This window comes from Equus przewalskii, chromosome 17 (assembly GCF_037783145.1).
Source record: "Equus przewalskii isolate Varuska chromosome 17, EquPr2, whole genome shotgun sequence".
Classification (NCBI taxonomy): domain Eukaryota; kingdom Metazoa; phylum Chordata; class Mammalia; order Perissodactyla; family Equidae; genus Equus; species Equus przewalskii.
The window spans coordinates 12,474,308-12,490,430 of NC_091847.1; the positions used below are offsets into that span (position 1 = coordinate 12,474,308).

General features: G+C 40.2%; 1 protein-coding gene and 1 long non-coding RNA gene across 23 annotated transcripts in view; one reads left to right on the top strand and one right to left on the bottom strand.

Annotated features, from left to right (window-relative positions):
• Positions 1-965, bottom strand: part of INSIG2 (insulin induced gene 2) — a 25,329-nt gene extending 24,364 nt beyond the window's left edge. For 2 of the 22 annotated variants that reach the window (XM_070581194.1, XM_070581185.1), the window contains exon 1: positions 656-743. The gene's annotated coding sequence lies outside the window, so the exon portion shown is untranslated. Of the gene's footprint in view, positions 1-88 lie in introns of all 22 variants that reach the window. The other 20 variants (XM_070581195.1, XM_070581186.1, XM_070581196.1 and 17 more) reach the window with 18 other exon arrangements.
• LOC139076762 (uncharacterized) lies at positions 371-14,495 on the top strand. The gene is made up of 2 exons (XR_011528686.1): positions 371-478; positions 14,237-14,495. It is a non-coding gene; the product is annotated as an uncharacterized lncRNA (long non-coding RNA).
• The last annotated feature ends 1,628 nt before the right edge of the window (positions 14,496-16,123 follow it).

Sequence of the window (16,123 nt, forward strand, 5' to 3'; positions counted from 1 at the left end):
GCCCCCCGTCACCCACACTTCTTTCCTTTTCCAAACTGCCAATTCCCACTGACCAACCCTAAAATCCCAGTAACTATTACCAACCGACCTCTAGGTCCCGGCAAGAGTCCTCTTTGGCGTTACCCACACACGTACTCCAAAGGTTTCCAATTCCAATCCAAAATGCCAAAGACCCACTCCTCAACCCAATATCAACATAGCTTTTTGCGGATTCTAAACTTACTGCAATACTTACCTTTCTAGATCCTTCCCCCTACCAAGCCTGACTCTCCCTGGCTAAAAGCCTCCCAAGTCCTGCGGCTCTGTGCTTGACAGCTCGCCAACCTCCACCCCCATCAGATCTCCAGGGTCGCCCTGCCCTCCGCCCTCTAGTCTTCTTTCCGTTGGGACACTTTCCACTGTTCGGGGAGCCTCGGCCTCTCCTAGGACCTCTCCCTGCCCCGCCGTCCCCTTCCGGACCTCGCCGACCCTTCTCCAGGTAAGCGGAGCCCCTAGCCCTTGAGGCCCCATCCGTGGTCCGGCTCCCCGAACTTGCCAGCAAGGTTCCTAGGCAGCAAAAACACAAGCAGTTCCTCTTCCCGATGGCCACCCGCTTCCTCAGGCCGCTTCCCTCAGTACCAAGTGACCAGTGCTTTTCCGGGAGACCCCAACTCACCCCCGCCTCCGCCATCTTCTGGGGCCGGCCCCGCCCCCCTCCGCCGCTTTCTCCTCCCCGCCCACAACTCTGCCCGAGCTCCACTGCGCCTGTGCGGCCAACGCGGACGCGCCCGAACGATCGGGGCAAAGGAACTTCCGGTTTTTACCTAAACTACGTGGTAGGCCAGCGAGTGGGGGCAAAAGGGCTTCCGGTCGCCGAGGCGTTAGTGGCTGGGTAGAGGTGTGGACTGTGTAGATGGTGTGGCCGATCAGCTGTTGTTTGCTGACCAGGCAGCCCTGGGCTGTGACAAGTGCCCAGGCGTGTGGGCGGTGTCAGGGAATCGCGCACTGACACACGCACACACTCTGGAGGCGCGGCCTTTCGCAGGTCCCCCTCCTTCGACCCGAATTGACCGCTCTGGCGCGCGGGCGGCCGGTTCTTCCTCTTAGGACACTGACTCAGTGTCTTTGTGGCTTTGCCGGGCTTTACCCTTTACCTTTTTCTTTCCTTACTAATCAGAACTTATTTTGGGAGAAAGGCATAATTGATATTTCTCTGTTCTCCATCCCACAGCACTTTATGCTGTTTTCACTGATAATCGTTCCCCAAGTTCGACCAGCTAAAGCGGTTTGTGGACACTTCTTTTCCTATGAAGAGCTTTAGAGGTTTACGGCAAAGTACAGAAAATACAAATACAAACAAACTGGAGAAAATTATAACCCCTTATTTGTCAGAAATAGTACTATAATATGGATGTGATCGGGTTACATAATGGTCTTGAGGAAAGTTCTGGATGAAATTTGAGCCTAGAATAATTGCTTAAGAGCTTTGCAAAGGGGTGTGAGTGGTGAAATTCCTTTGCACTTTTTTACTTTGAACTGGTAAACTTTGATAAGATGGATTTTTTTGTTTCTGACCTTTTTCTGGGTACATTTATTTCTGAAAATAGAAGAAAAATTTGCAACAAAATGCATCTAGGCAAGTATTTATATAATCTTTCTCGTTTTCTCTAATGTCTCCTATAGCTCTTAAATTTGTCTCGTGTAAGTTTTTACACTACCAGTAAAAAAAGATTTGGACCGGTTATACTGAATGGATGAGGAATTTTAGAAAAAGAGAAAAGCACCCACAAAAGAGAGAGTGACTTCAAAATGTGCTGATATCATGGCTCTCTGCAGAGCCACGTGAGTCCTGTTCAGCCAGGTCGTGCCTTCTCTAACCCAGCTTTCTTAGACGCTTCGAAACTGTCTTCAAGAAAATGCTTATGGAAGACTCAAGCCTAGAGAAACATTTATTTTAGTTTATTTATCAATTGCAAGGAGGGGCAAGACCTAAAAAGCAAGAACCATGTGGCACCAGTTCCTAATATTCTTACATCCAGTGCAGTCATTCCTGCTGCAGTACAAGGCAGAATACAGAATCCTTAGGAGAAATGCAAAGAGCCATTGTCTTCTTCTGACTAGGTTTGAGGACAATTTTCATGGAAGATGTAGTCTTTCAGTAGGCATGGAGGATAAGTAGGCAGATGTGATGAGGCTGTGCATTCTGGTTGGAAAAACATGAAACAGATTGTAGAGGCTGGAGTACCGGAAGGATGTATGGTGAGACATATAAGATCTGAAAGTCAAGCTCATGAATTTGGACTAGATATTTGTTATTATCATAGAAACATTAAAAATCTCAATTTGTAATCAAAAGACTGTAAATTGATTAAGAACTTTGAGAAATTAGAATAACTTTGGGTTACTTTGCAGGTGGTGTAGTATGGCCTATAGAACACACAGGTGAAGGATTCCTGAAACCTGGTGCTGTGACAGCAAGGACATAAGCATGTCCCATAAATTCATTTTTCTAGGCCTTTTTTTTCCTCATTTGTGAAATGAGGGTTTGGTCTAAATTTTTTCTAAGGTTCTTTTCATAGGCAAAGGTATCAATGAATTGATAATTCTGTGACTTCAGAAAAAGTTTTTTATCTTAACCTTGGGTATTGTTTGGTCTCCCAACTGAATGGGCCAAAAGGTAAACTTAGAAAACGAAAAACTCTTTACTTAGCTAATACAAACACCCACAGAAGTTTATTTGCCTTGTTGAAGTGAGATGTTGTTAGACTAACATTAATTATTGCCCACGGGTTGATGACTAAGCCTTCAGTAAGCCTCTGAGAACCTTGGACCCAGAAGCCTTACCCAAATTAAAAACATTGAAAAAAAAAAGTATTGCAGTTTTCCTAGTCAGTAGCTCAGTAGCTAGAACCCAAAACACTGGAGACAGTCCTGGTTTTGGAGAGCTTTGGTCTTGTTTTTTGTTGTGGTATTTTGATGTGAGGATACATATAGTTGAGGGACACACAAAGTCAAGGAATTTTGCCTTTTTGTGATTACAGGATGGATCATTTATTAATCCATTCATCCCTCAACAACTATCACCTGAACATCTAGCACATCCCAGGCACTGGGCTCTGGACCTCAGGAGGAAAGCAAAACAGACAGGTTCTTGCTCTTGTGAAGCTTGCAGTCTAGTTGCAGGAACAGACAGTAAACAGTTAAATTAACATATCATTTGAAATCGAGGCAGCTATGAAGACTATGAACATCTCCATATTGTGATGGAGAATAAAGGGGAACACCTGGAGACTGTGTCTGACTGCAAGTGTGACTTGAAGATGGAGAGGGATCTGCTAAGAGCAGAGTGAAGAGCAAGTGTGAAGGCACCAAGGCTGGAAGATCCTGGTACATTCTAGGAATTGAAGGGAAGCCAGAGTAACTGGGGGGTAGTGATTGAGAAGGAAGAACGTTACAAATTGCCGTTGTGTATTAACACTATGATTGAGCACTTACTATGTGCCAGGTACTATGCTAAGTTCAATTTCATTTCACGTGCCCAAAACCTCTTTAAAACAGATACTATATAGTATCTGAGAAATTAAGGCCAAGAGCAGTGATTCTCAACCCTGGCTGTATGTTAGCATCATCTGTGGATCTATTAAAATTTTTAGTGCCTGAGCCTCCACCCTCCATATATTCTGATTTAACTGGGCTGAAGAGGGGACCTGCACCCTTTTAATAAATTCTTTGTGTAATCCTAATGTGAAGCCAGAGATGAGAACCACTGTCTTAAAGTTAACTTGCCCAGGGTCACTTGGCAACTAAGCGGCAGAGGAGGCAGAAATTAAACCTAGCTCTGTAGGATTCCAAAGCCTGTGCTCTTAGCCACTCACTGGTGCCCTGTCAACATTCAACAACATGTAGCACGCACCAGTTGCATGCTAGGAGCTTCGTTAAATACTGAGACACAAAAATGAAGGAGAGAGAGCCCTTGCCTTCACTAAATTCACAGCCTTGTAAGAAGTCTCAGTAAATGAAACTAGGCCAGCTCATGTAAGCAGAAGCAAGTCAACTGAGAACTCTCAGTGAGATCAGATATGTTCTTCCTATTTTAAGCTGGATTGGCATTGAAGGTAACTGGTGGCAAGGAATCTCTGTAGGCAGCTATTGCAATCATCAGCTGAGAGATGGTGCAAGCCTGAACTAAGGCAATGGCGAGGGCACAGGAGAATCGGCAGGACTTGCTGACCACTGATGTAAGGGTGATGTGAGGGTGAGGGTGATGAAAAGAAACAAGTGGAAAATGACTTCAGAGTTTCGAGTTTGAGAAACTGAATGGAAGTAACATCATTGACCTAGAACAAGAATATAAGATTTGAATTTGGGGTTGAATGAGTTTGAAATACTTGTTGAACATCCAGCTAAAAATGTCTAGTAGACTACTGGAAGTGTGCATCTGGAATTAAAGTGAGCAAATGGGTCTAGAAATAAAGATCAGGAGTCATTGACTTATAGAGGGTAGTTGAAACCATGTTTTGCATAATGTTTTATGCTGTGTATGGAATTTTTTTTGAAGACAATAGAGATTGGAAAAAAAAAAACCCATAAAACCTGACGTTGCCCTACTTGAATAGTTCAATAAAGCTCTTTTTATCTGCAATGATATTAAACACAGTCAACTCATGGTCATCCATGATGAGATTTTAATATTTTTCAGACTTTTCCTGGCTTCACAGCAAATTAAAAATATGATGCCATGGAATGCCATAGCCATGGAATGCAAACCAATTTTAAACATTGGCTAAATATTTTTAAAATACTATATGATACATTCAGAAATGTAATAGAAATATCCTAGAACAGTGTTTCCACACATAAATAATTTTCATGTACCCCTAGTTTTGACTTCAATTATTTTTATCATAATATGACTTAAACCTGCAAAAATTACAAAGTTCTAAACATAAAACTAGATAGAAAGTTCTCAAGCTTAAGGTCATATACATCTATAAACCAAAACATTTTCAAAATAAATATGAATAAAAGCATAAAATAAGTAGGCTTCAAATTATAGTAATGTGAAGGGTGTTTCCTTGAAATTGAAGCATTTCAATATATATTGAAATATCTGCCACAGAATAGATTATTTTGAGATAAAACATGCTTTTAATACGTTTGTCATATGATGGCTCAATTCTCTCACTACTTCTCTTTATTAAACCTTAATTTGTACAATCAACCCTACCATTTTTGGCCTTCATTTGGAGCAAGTGATCATTTAATTTCATCTCTATTTTTTAAATCAATGTAAGACAATTACAAGCCAATCTTACGAGAAACCTGTTACAATCTTATGAGCAATACTGTTAGAATGTGTTCATCAACATGGTCCATAATATGCTTGTATTACTATTTTAAGGTTATTATGTAATTAAAATCACATCATTTCAGAATTCTCCAGAGATATTATGGACTACTGAGAATACATTCATGCCTCCTAAAGATCTGCAAAAGGCACTTTGAAAAACACTATCCTAGATTATCCAGTGATTTTGATTTTTTTATGTCTTGTAAAATTCCTTAGCATAAATGTCCAATTCCCAAAATGTATTCCATAGTATTAATATTAACAAGTATTTTGTGGGGAAAAAAATGAGGTTCTATGGTCATATTTGGTAAGCATTGGATTCGAAAAATTAAACAGATATTTTCAACATGGGAATTCTGAGACCCTAATGCCAGGACACAATTTGTCCCATGGAACATTTGGTTTCCCCTCCCTTCAGAGCATCTCACAGGGCTAGTAGTTGACTATGTTTACGTCTTGTCAAAGAAACATTCCTCTCTAATGTACTTATGGGAAGCTGAAGTAATGAAGTTATGTTTTACAATGAAAGCTGTTTATAAAATCATCTGTCATCTATCAATCAATCATCATCTACATAGAAAGCGGAGGGACCATCAGGCATATGGCACACTTTTCAGTGCCTGGTGTGGTGCCTGGTTCATAATATGGGCTCAATAAATATCTGCTGGGTTAATTAATATCTTGTATTTGTTGTTTGTTTTATGTCACTAGTGGTTGCTGCTACTTTGGTTTCATGAACTACATAGCTTCTGATGAGAAGACCATGGTCACAAAATGATTTTTATGTAGCCTTCTTATATAACCAATCTTTATCCTGAAGTATCGTAAAGAAATTTCCCTTAGAATCTGTGCTGTCCAATACAGCAGGCATTAGACACATGCAGCTATCTAAATTAATTAAAATAAATCAAAAATGCATTTCCTCAGCTTCACTAGCCACACATCAAGTATGAAATGGCCCCATGTGGACAGTGCAGATTATAGAATATTTCTATCATCACACAAAGTTTTCCTGGAAAGGACTGTATTAGATGATTCGTATAAATTTAGCTTTCTCAAAATACTGACAAGCTAGGAAAAAAATCCAGAAATAGTGGCGAAATGAAATCATTACCTACCAGTAATTTGTCCACCTATAATTTAGTAGCTCTTTCAGCATGTTGGAGACAGAATTATGTAATGCAAAGGAGCCAGTAGTCTTAGTTTTAATTTGGGAAAAAGTTTGAGTTACGGCATTCTGAGCTTTCAGACCTGGCACCAGCCTCTTCCAGAGGGACGTGCCAATTTCAAAAGACAGTTTGGTTTCTCAGCAAGAATCATGAGTAGGTGACCTATAGAAAGTCTATAGCATGTAATGTGGGCCCAGTTATAGAGGAAAACCCTCTTGCTGAAACCAAAGTGTTGCTTGGAATATATTTTTAGTATCATCTTAAAAGCATCAAAGAGCTGAAAAGATAAAGAGGGATTACGAGGCCAAAATCTAAGGGAAAGTGGAACCCCAGAAAAGTAAGGAGAACAAGGAAGTCACTTTTGCCCTGAAATTATTTGGTAACTGGGAAAAATTGAAATTGTTTTGACGGAATTTTCAGACAACAGTACAAATGTAAAATCTTGGAATTTGGGAGCCAGAGACCTCAAATTTAAAAGGTAGAACCCCAAAGGGCAGCACCTTTGGCAGAGGGTAATCTGAAGTAATACCACTCCCCACACACAGGGAAATGAACAGAGCGGTGGGAAATTAAAACATAGAAAATAACTACCTGTGGAAATGTAGCCACAAGCTGGCACTCAGGCAAATTTGCGTTCCAGTCACTCCACCCCAGGAAATACGAAAACTTCATGTCTTTAATTTTCTTTAAAGTGGTCTTAGACTGATGCCGTCCGAAATGCCTGAACTGAACCCTCCAAATGTTTTTCCAGTCCTTTACAAATATCTAGCTTACATATAATAGAGCCGCAAGTTTCTTAAGTAACACTCACCTTAACTAAGTATTGCGAGCTTTTAACTTCTTTGTTGTAGAAACGAAAATCACCCTTTTCATATTTTCATTTCATCGATTTACAAATTTTGTAATATACTGTGTAATTACAATGACACAACCCGCAACAATCACAATGGACTGTTAGTGGACGCACAACCTAATTGCTGGGGCTGGAAGTCGGTGGGGCACCCAGCCGTAGGAATGGAGCGTGCTCTACCAGGGGAAGAAAGCGGCTTCCATTTTACTTCAAGTGAAAGATCTTATGTCCTTCATCAGTGCTGTGAGTGGACAGGGGCTCACAGAGAGAAAGGACGTACCCAAGGTTTACTAGTAGTTGCGTTAAATTAGAAATCAGATCTTCTGATTCCTAATCCAGTGCTTTTTTTTTTTAATAGAATTCATCTTGATCTAAGGACCATGGTTGAAATCTTTTAGATCACATAAAAGATATCTTTTCTACTGTATTTGCTTAATAGACTCTGAGACAATAATAGATAATTCTTGGTATAGTTGTAGATAAAGCTTTTATACAGTTCCTTGATGATATGCCCAGAATATTCAATATAAGTTATTTATCATTTCGTAACTCTTGTACACTGAGGTCATCCCCTATTCTGTAGTAGTTACAAGTATGAGGTGATTTCATAATTGTGATGCTTATCTTCTTGGATATAAACTCATTAAATGTTTTCTGCAATTACTGACCTTAGCCCGATTTTAATTTTTTAATTGGTGGCAAATTCTATATCACATTCAAACAAACTGAAGAAAAGAAACATAAGGAAGGGTGACAAAGGCGCTTATAAATCAATCTAGTCACAAGCAGGCAAATGAATCTGGAATCTCATGGTTGTGTTGCTTCAACCTGTGATTATTAGTAAGATCAATGCTGGCTACAGAGAGAAAAACCCATGTGGCCAAAGAGGGGGGCAGGATGGGGAACAGGACAGGTTGAACCTCTGAAGCTCTGAAATAAGAGGGCAGCGGGGAGGGCACTCACCTTCCAGTGGTGGCCTTGGTGTAACCCTTTCAGGGTGCTTTTGGTTGTGTTAGGAAGCAGTGATGACTAAAGTCAATAAATTGAATGTATATAAAGTCAAATGGTCCCTGTAAGGCTCGGTATGTATCATCAGGCAACAAATAAACTAAACAAAGCCCAAACAAGGTCACCATGGATGAGCAAGCAAATGCAAAACACAGCTCTAAGACAAAGGCATTGAGGGATGAACCATCAGGCTGAGAAGACAACTGGAAAGATTAGAGACTATAAACTATTTGTCAGAGAGGCAATGATAGAGACCAAGAATAGAGAGGCGACACTAGCTATTAATTATTACAAGGGCCCCTACAATTTGAGGTCAAAAAACACAACAAAGTGTTCTCTGAGAGATTGCTCTCTTGCTAATTCACCATGCTGTTGTGTCAGCTCTGCGACACTCCTTCTTTCTAAGTGAACTCACACACGGGGGGCCTGCAGAGCTTTCAGTCTCTCCCAAGGCAGTATGTGTATTCTCATCTCTCACTGAACTTACGCTGGACTCACAGTTGTCTAAAAATGTATATTATTCTTATAAGAGACTGAAAAAAGTAGCAGAGAATTTCCTCTGATTTGCCAATTATATATATGCATATATAGACATGTATATATATTGATTCACAAAAGCAAATGATTTCATCTAATAACAGATGAAAGACACAAATGGTCAAAATAATCAAATAGCTTAAAATTTCCCTAAAGAAATATACATAAGGCGAGGTGATGTAATAGACATGAAACACACTTATAGAAACTCAAGGACTTCAATTTAGATTTCTTCTGGGACTCAGATTTGCCAAAAACAGAAACTATCAAAAGAATTTTCCATAGAAATAAAGGAATTATTTGAAATGATTTTAAATTTAATTTGGAATTTGAAAAGCATTGCTTTTTTGAAAGCCTAGGAATTAATGTTTTAGTAATGATTAGAGAAAATTAAAAGGACTTAAAACTTTTCAGAAGCAAGTCTTAGATTTATAAAATTAATTTCAGTATTGAAGTATGATAGAACCATCAGTAGCAAAGATATTCCAAACTGAGAAATAATTTGTGTAGCTCAATGACAGCCTAGAGAGTCCTGGTGATACTTAATGTTTTCGGAGGGTTTGTTAGACACTCTAGCTCCAGTAGATCCCATTGCTCTTCTCTTATTTTAAAGATTGAGACAATGTCCTCTCCTGGAACCCAGTTTTATTTGAGGAAGCCTAGGGTAGAGGAAAAGCATGTGCACTGTTTAGAATGAAGCAGATCTGGGATCTGTATCTGCTCTCTATTTCCAGCTGGGTATTCTTAGGCAAGTTACTTGCCTTCTCTGATCCTCCATTTCCTGATCATTAAAGTACTGCTTGTTGTTAGGAATACATGTGATAAAGTAGTCATAAAAGGTCATAGGTTTATGGGATTATCATTAATCCCTTTGATATTCTGCTTGGCAAATGATCTTCCTCTTTCTCTTGAATGCCTCCAGGATTGGAATTTCCTAACTTCTTGAGGAAACTGCTTTCATCTTTGCATACCTCCAGGAATGAGACAGTTTTTCCTGGGGTTCAACAGTACTCAGCTTCTTTATGGCTCCCACGCATTGACTCCATTCCATGTGACGGCCTTTAAATTGTTAAATCTTGTTCCCATTCTGCGCTCCCCACAGAGTCCTGTCCTGTCTAAATATACCCAGTTTCTTTAGTCATTTTCCGTGTGACAGGTTCTCCGTCTCCTTACCATAATGGTTGCTTTCTTCTGGACATGCTCCAGTCTGTCAATATCCCTCCAAGGGTTTACTTCCAGAACAAACACGAAAGCGGCATCATCGCATCCCTTGTTTTGGATACTTCTTTTAATACAACGTCCCATCACAGTAGTATTTTTGGCAGTCACATCACACTATTAAGTTGTATTGAGTTGTTAAGCAACTCAAATCCTTTCCATGCGCACAAACCAGATTTTCTCGATCCTGTTCTTTCATAGCTGTGGGTAGAATTTTGGGGTGTTTGGATTTTTCCATGTTTTCCATCGATGGTGAGGAGTGGATGCCTAAGCAAAAAAGTTTGTGATTTTCCTGTTAAATTTCTTCTTCTTAAACCATGTCCATAGTTAGTACCTATCAAGATCTTTTTGGTACAAATTCCACCGTTTATGATGGATAATGATGAACCCTCTCAGTTTTGTGTTACTTGCAGCCTGCCTTCATGCCATCAGAATCTTATCCCATGTCCTTAATAAACATTTTGGGTACAGAGGCCTGTGGTGGGCACTAGAGAGGGCCCTGCCATTTGGTTGACACATATCCATTCATCAGAAAGAACTCTTTGCTTACTATACACCCAGCTCATTCTCAGAGTGATATCGCTGGAGACTGGCAAATTCCTATAGAAATTCAGGCCAACTGCTTCATCTTCGCTAACTGATGCTGGTTCCTTTGCCAAGGACTTGCAAATCATCTCTTTAATGATTTATTCTAGAAGATTTCCCAGATGTCAAGTCAATCTCCTGGAGTTCACAGATTCACCTCTGTTTTGAGAATAAAACATTTGTCCATTTTCTGTCTTCCCTAATTGTCAAGATTTTTCAAAAATTATTGACAGGAGTTCCTCTATTTTATCCCACATGTTTTTCAGTGTCCCAGGAATGTTCCTCCTCTAGGTCATGAGACTTATATGCGTTTTAAACAGCCAGTGTTTTCTTACAGGTTCCTCACCTACCTTATTTTTAAAAACTAATGTTGGTGCTGCCCTTCCCTCTCTGACAATCTTTTGGCTGGAGAAAATGTAGGAATTAAAGCAGTTAAGCAGTTCTACTTTCCTCCTCTTCTCTTTTAACATCGTGAGTTTCTGGGTCTACCAGGCCCCTTAAGCCTTGGGCACATTTCTGTGCCTCCTACAAAAATGTACCTTACATGACTCACCGCATCAGTCCTGAACCACTTCGGTTTGTTTTGTTCCTAGCTTCAGTCTTGAATGCTTGTCCGCCACGGTCTGACCTGTTTCCTGTCTGACCCCAGGACTTATTTTTATCTTTCACTTCTACTTCCCTCCCTGGACCTGATAACTTTTGATACTTTGACTTTTCTCTTTGCTCCTAACCTGCTGGTTATACGACTTTGGTCTCCCAAAGGTAAATGCCCCCACTCAACAAACGGGTTCTTTCCTCTGGGTGATACACTTTGGTCTGACATTCTCACCAGGAGTTCCATCATCCCTTGCTGTGTATCAAACCAGGTGGCAGCCACATCGCCTTTGAGTCACACAGCATCCCTTCTACCATACTCTGTTAGTCGACTGATCACTAAGGCTGGCCCAGATTCAAAGAGTGGAGGCGTAGACTTGTCCTTTCAATGAGAGGAGTGTGAGAAAATATGCAGACAAATTTTTAAAACACCATCAGATTAGCAGAGCCCGGGACCACGCAGCATAGGCGTCTGTTACTTGTTCTTCCTTCTCCACGTAAGTGTACATGTCCTTTTTGATGACTTAGCATTTTTATACACCTCCCTTCATCTAGACATTAGCTTCTAATGTTCTTACAGGCTTACATTGCTTTTTATCTTTGAACATGATTGCTTGGCTAGTTTCTGTTTGAATTCATTAGAGAACACCCTCTGAAGCTTTATTGGTTTATTTGGAGCTTTTCCATTGCTTCTACCCCACCATATTGCCAAAAATTAAACTCTGAAAATATTTCATTCCTTTTCTTAGCATCCCTATAAATGGAATGCTAACACTCCTTTTCTTCTTTCTGTCTGCATGGCCCACTTTAACATTAACACACTAGATATTTGCCTCTTGTTAATGCTTGTCGTGCCTTTCTTAGCATGGGGAAGGCGTGACGGCATGGTTAAGAGTCAGACAGACCTGGATTTTAATTCTGCTCTCCCTTCCTAGCTGTGTAATCTGGAGAACACTATTTACTTCTTTAATAAATTTAGTAAATTTTATGTGACAAACAGGCATGACAGTGGGATTAAATGAAAGAATACATATAGAGAAGTTAGCACATAGTAGGCACTCATTAAATAGTAACTCAATATTATTTATCTCTAATCCTTATTATCTTTTAACAGAAAACAGCAACAATCTCCTCCATTCTGTACTCCAGTTGTGCATAAACAGCACCTGTATATTTGTACCAACAGATACACCTTGCAGGTGACTTTATAACACCATGTGTTCTTTGTGAATTGTTGCACACATTTTTGCCTGGTCTTAGCAATTTTAGTAAGATCTGCTAGGGTCATAGTCACCTCCTCTTCCTCTTCTTTTGTAACCCTTCTGGCCCCTAGCTCAGGCCTGAGCTACAAAGTCCAGAGGTGCATTCTAGATTATATAAACTCCCTCTATATTGATCAATTGAATGTCAGAGCCTAGACTGTTGCCCCAAATTTCTCTCTGCAAATAACTCTAAGACACCGTCCTACAGAGAACCTGATGTAGAGGAATGCTGCTTGTCCAGAATGATGGCAGTGCTTGCAGGTGTATAATTAGTCGCTAGTCAGTGTGTAAATACTCTGTAAATTGCTTTATTTGTTAGTGTGAAAAGCGCCGCAGAAATACAAGGTATTATAGGAACCAGGGCTGAACACATGAGATAAGGTATTGTGGAGAGAGAACAAGTGAGTGAGGTATCAGTGTGTGTCATGTATCCCTCTGAGGGGACGAAGCTTAGAGGTTCTCCCCCCTCCTTTCTAAGAACACTGACTCCCCGGGGTGAATAATTTAAAGGACAAATTACCACTCTTCTGGGTACCAAAGCCAGCCATAAGCTGAAATTAAATTAAATCATAAAGCCCTACAAGAAACTGAGGGAAGAGTCAGAAATATAAAACCAAGGGAATCCAGAGCTAAGCATGAAATATTAGAGTCAGTGCGATGTCCTTGCCTTCCTGTGCTGATGAAGGGAAAAACTGAAAACCACCCTGGTACAGACTTAAAGGACCACCATCAAATATCCATTGTTAAGTACTTGGCAGGGGCTATTGCGATGATTTCAATTCCAGTGGGGTATTGGAGGGAGGTAGCAGAGAGAACACTAGATCAACTTCAAGTCCTTGCACTTCAGCTAACTAGCTGGGTGACCTTGAGTTAGTCCCTACCTCATCTGGGCCTTCGTTTCCTTCATCTATTAGCTGGAAAAGATGAAATCAAAGTTTGTGTTTCTAAAATCTTTTATTTTCCACATCAGCTCTAAGATCATGGTTAGCTAATAAAAGCATGTATAAAATTCACCTGTTAGAATATAGGAAGTTCATTATCTCTTTTCACAGCATGGGCACTAGTACCCCTGTTAAAATTTCCTTATACTCCTTAGTGAGGGGTCAGGAGACATGAGGGAAACTTTGGAAACAGAAAACTGTAAGGTTTTGTACTAAAACACTGTGTCCCCACACTTGTTTCCTCCAGAGGGAAATGAGTGTTTACATGGTGGCTGAGAGGGGTGGTTCCACCCTGTACACAGGAGTCAAGCAGCACTTTAAACACCCAAGAGTTGGCTTCTGAGAAAGGAACTCAGCGTACCTGTACTCAAGTAAAAATCCAACGATCTAGTCATTCAATATCAAAGGAATGACGAAGGATTATGAAAGAGTTCCTTTAACCAATACAAAGTAGGGACTTTGGTAAACAGGTTGGCAGCCCTTCTGCTGCCAACGTGGCATTTGGCTCTAAAGTAAAGTACACGTCTACAAAGCAGGTGGTGTTTTCTAGGGTGCTCTATCATTGGAAGACCCAGGACACGTCCTAGGTCCCGCATAGTAAACTTAACTCTATCAACATCATGGCTAAGCCTTATCAGCATTTATTGCCATGACAGTATCGTGAGAACAGTGAAATAAAATCCTAAAGTGCAATGGTCTTTTTCCTTGCCAGAAAGCTACACTTGACCTCTTGGCTTCCACAGGCAAGGACTGCAGTGAAGGCCACGTATCGGGAAAACTCACCTACCTGCTGGTGCCTGGATCTTTGGATTTCATGGGCAGTGAGATTTGAAAGAGAAAGAAAAAGACCATCATATGGAAGCCAAACCTGATGCCATTACTTTACAAAATAAAAACATCTACTATCCACAACCACTACCACTTTACAAAAGGGTATTTTAACACTAACAGATGGGAAGAACATTGTCTCAAAATAAAGAACAATCGCTTAAATTGCTTACATTTAGTTTTCAAGACATGCTTACTGCCTTGCCCTTTACCTTTTTTAATAATCAAGAATCAGCGAAACTTCATCCTGGACCAGAATGGTCCTTGGACCTGCATTTGGGAAGTCTCATTCTTCGTATGATACTCTTAGAACTAGAAAGCCTCTTTCTCTAACAATTCCAGTCTTAAGCTTTCTCAAGAACAGACTTTTAGCCCCATTTCTACTTTGAAGCTTTCCTGATTGCCTATGACCATTATGATCTTTCTACTCTCTGAATTCTTACAGCACTTGTCATTTTAATATACAATCTAGCACTTTTATTTTGTGGGAAAAGTTTTTAAAATTTAGAATGTTTTGTAGATAATGGTTTCATTTTTAACTGAAAACTTTAAAAGTTTAATTTCCAACTGAGTGAACCACAAGTTAGACATCTCTGAAGAAGACCCTAGCTTCGGAAAGAAAAAAAAATATAGAAACCTAGAACAGAGATGAATCATCCATTGTTCAAAGTGCATCTGATGTTGGCTGAAGTCTTTTAAGGTTGACGGTATGGAATGCAATGTATTTTGATCAGTAGACTGATGTGTTAAAAATGCTCTAGAAAGGGTACCTAGACCTTTAATTTTAACATCATCCCTTTTCTTCACCAAGCTAAGTAAGCATCAGGACAACTGCTCTCCTACTTTTTTTTTTTTTTTATTAAAGATTTTTTTTTTTTTAATTTTTCCTTTTTCTCCCCAAAGCCCTGCCGGTACATAGATGTATATTCTTTGTTGTGGGTCCTTCTAGTTGTGGTATGTGGGACACTGCCTCAGCGTGGTTTGATGAGCAGTGCCATGTCCGTGCCCAGGATTCGAACCAACGAAACACTGGGCCGCCTGCAGCGGAGCGCGCGAACTTAACCACTCGGCCACGGGGCCAGCCCCTGTCCTACTTTTTGTTCCAAATGGTCCCATATTCTCATTTAAATAGAATAATGGGATTCTATATCATAGAAAATTGTCTTAGAGATCATCTTCTCTATCCCTTTATTTAACAGATGGGATATCTAAGGCCCAGGTAAGTGACGTAACTCACCCCAAATCCTTGGCAGATCAGTATTAGAGTTGGGATTTCTACCATGATGTATGATCCTGTGGGTATTTTAAATATAATAGTCTTGTATCCCCATACCTCCAGATACACAGTACGCTACACCTCAGTGCAGTGTCTAAGAGGGATTATAAAGAAGCTAAGTTTCCCCCAGGCCCATAAATGCTCCTTTCTGCTTTATTTTCACTCTTGACTATTTCTTCTTCCCTTGTTTTGCACCCATTAAGCCTACCCTCTCCTTTCACCACCCTACTCCCCTCAAAACTGATTAAAACATAAATTCCCAAGAATGGCTATGAGAAATTTTGCCACACAATGTAAATTCCTCATAATCCATATGGAGCAATTGTTGTGTGCCAAACATTGTGCTGGGCTTGGCTTAATGGGTTACTTCTACCAGGGGTACTTGCAATTTTACAAGGTAGAGAGATAAGGCAACAAATTGAATCTTTATTCGAGGGATAAGTGAGATTTCCTGTTTCCTTGAAAGTTAGGCAGTAGTTTACTTCCAAAGTCAGCCAAACTCTTCAGAGTTGGAACCCTATCTTTT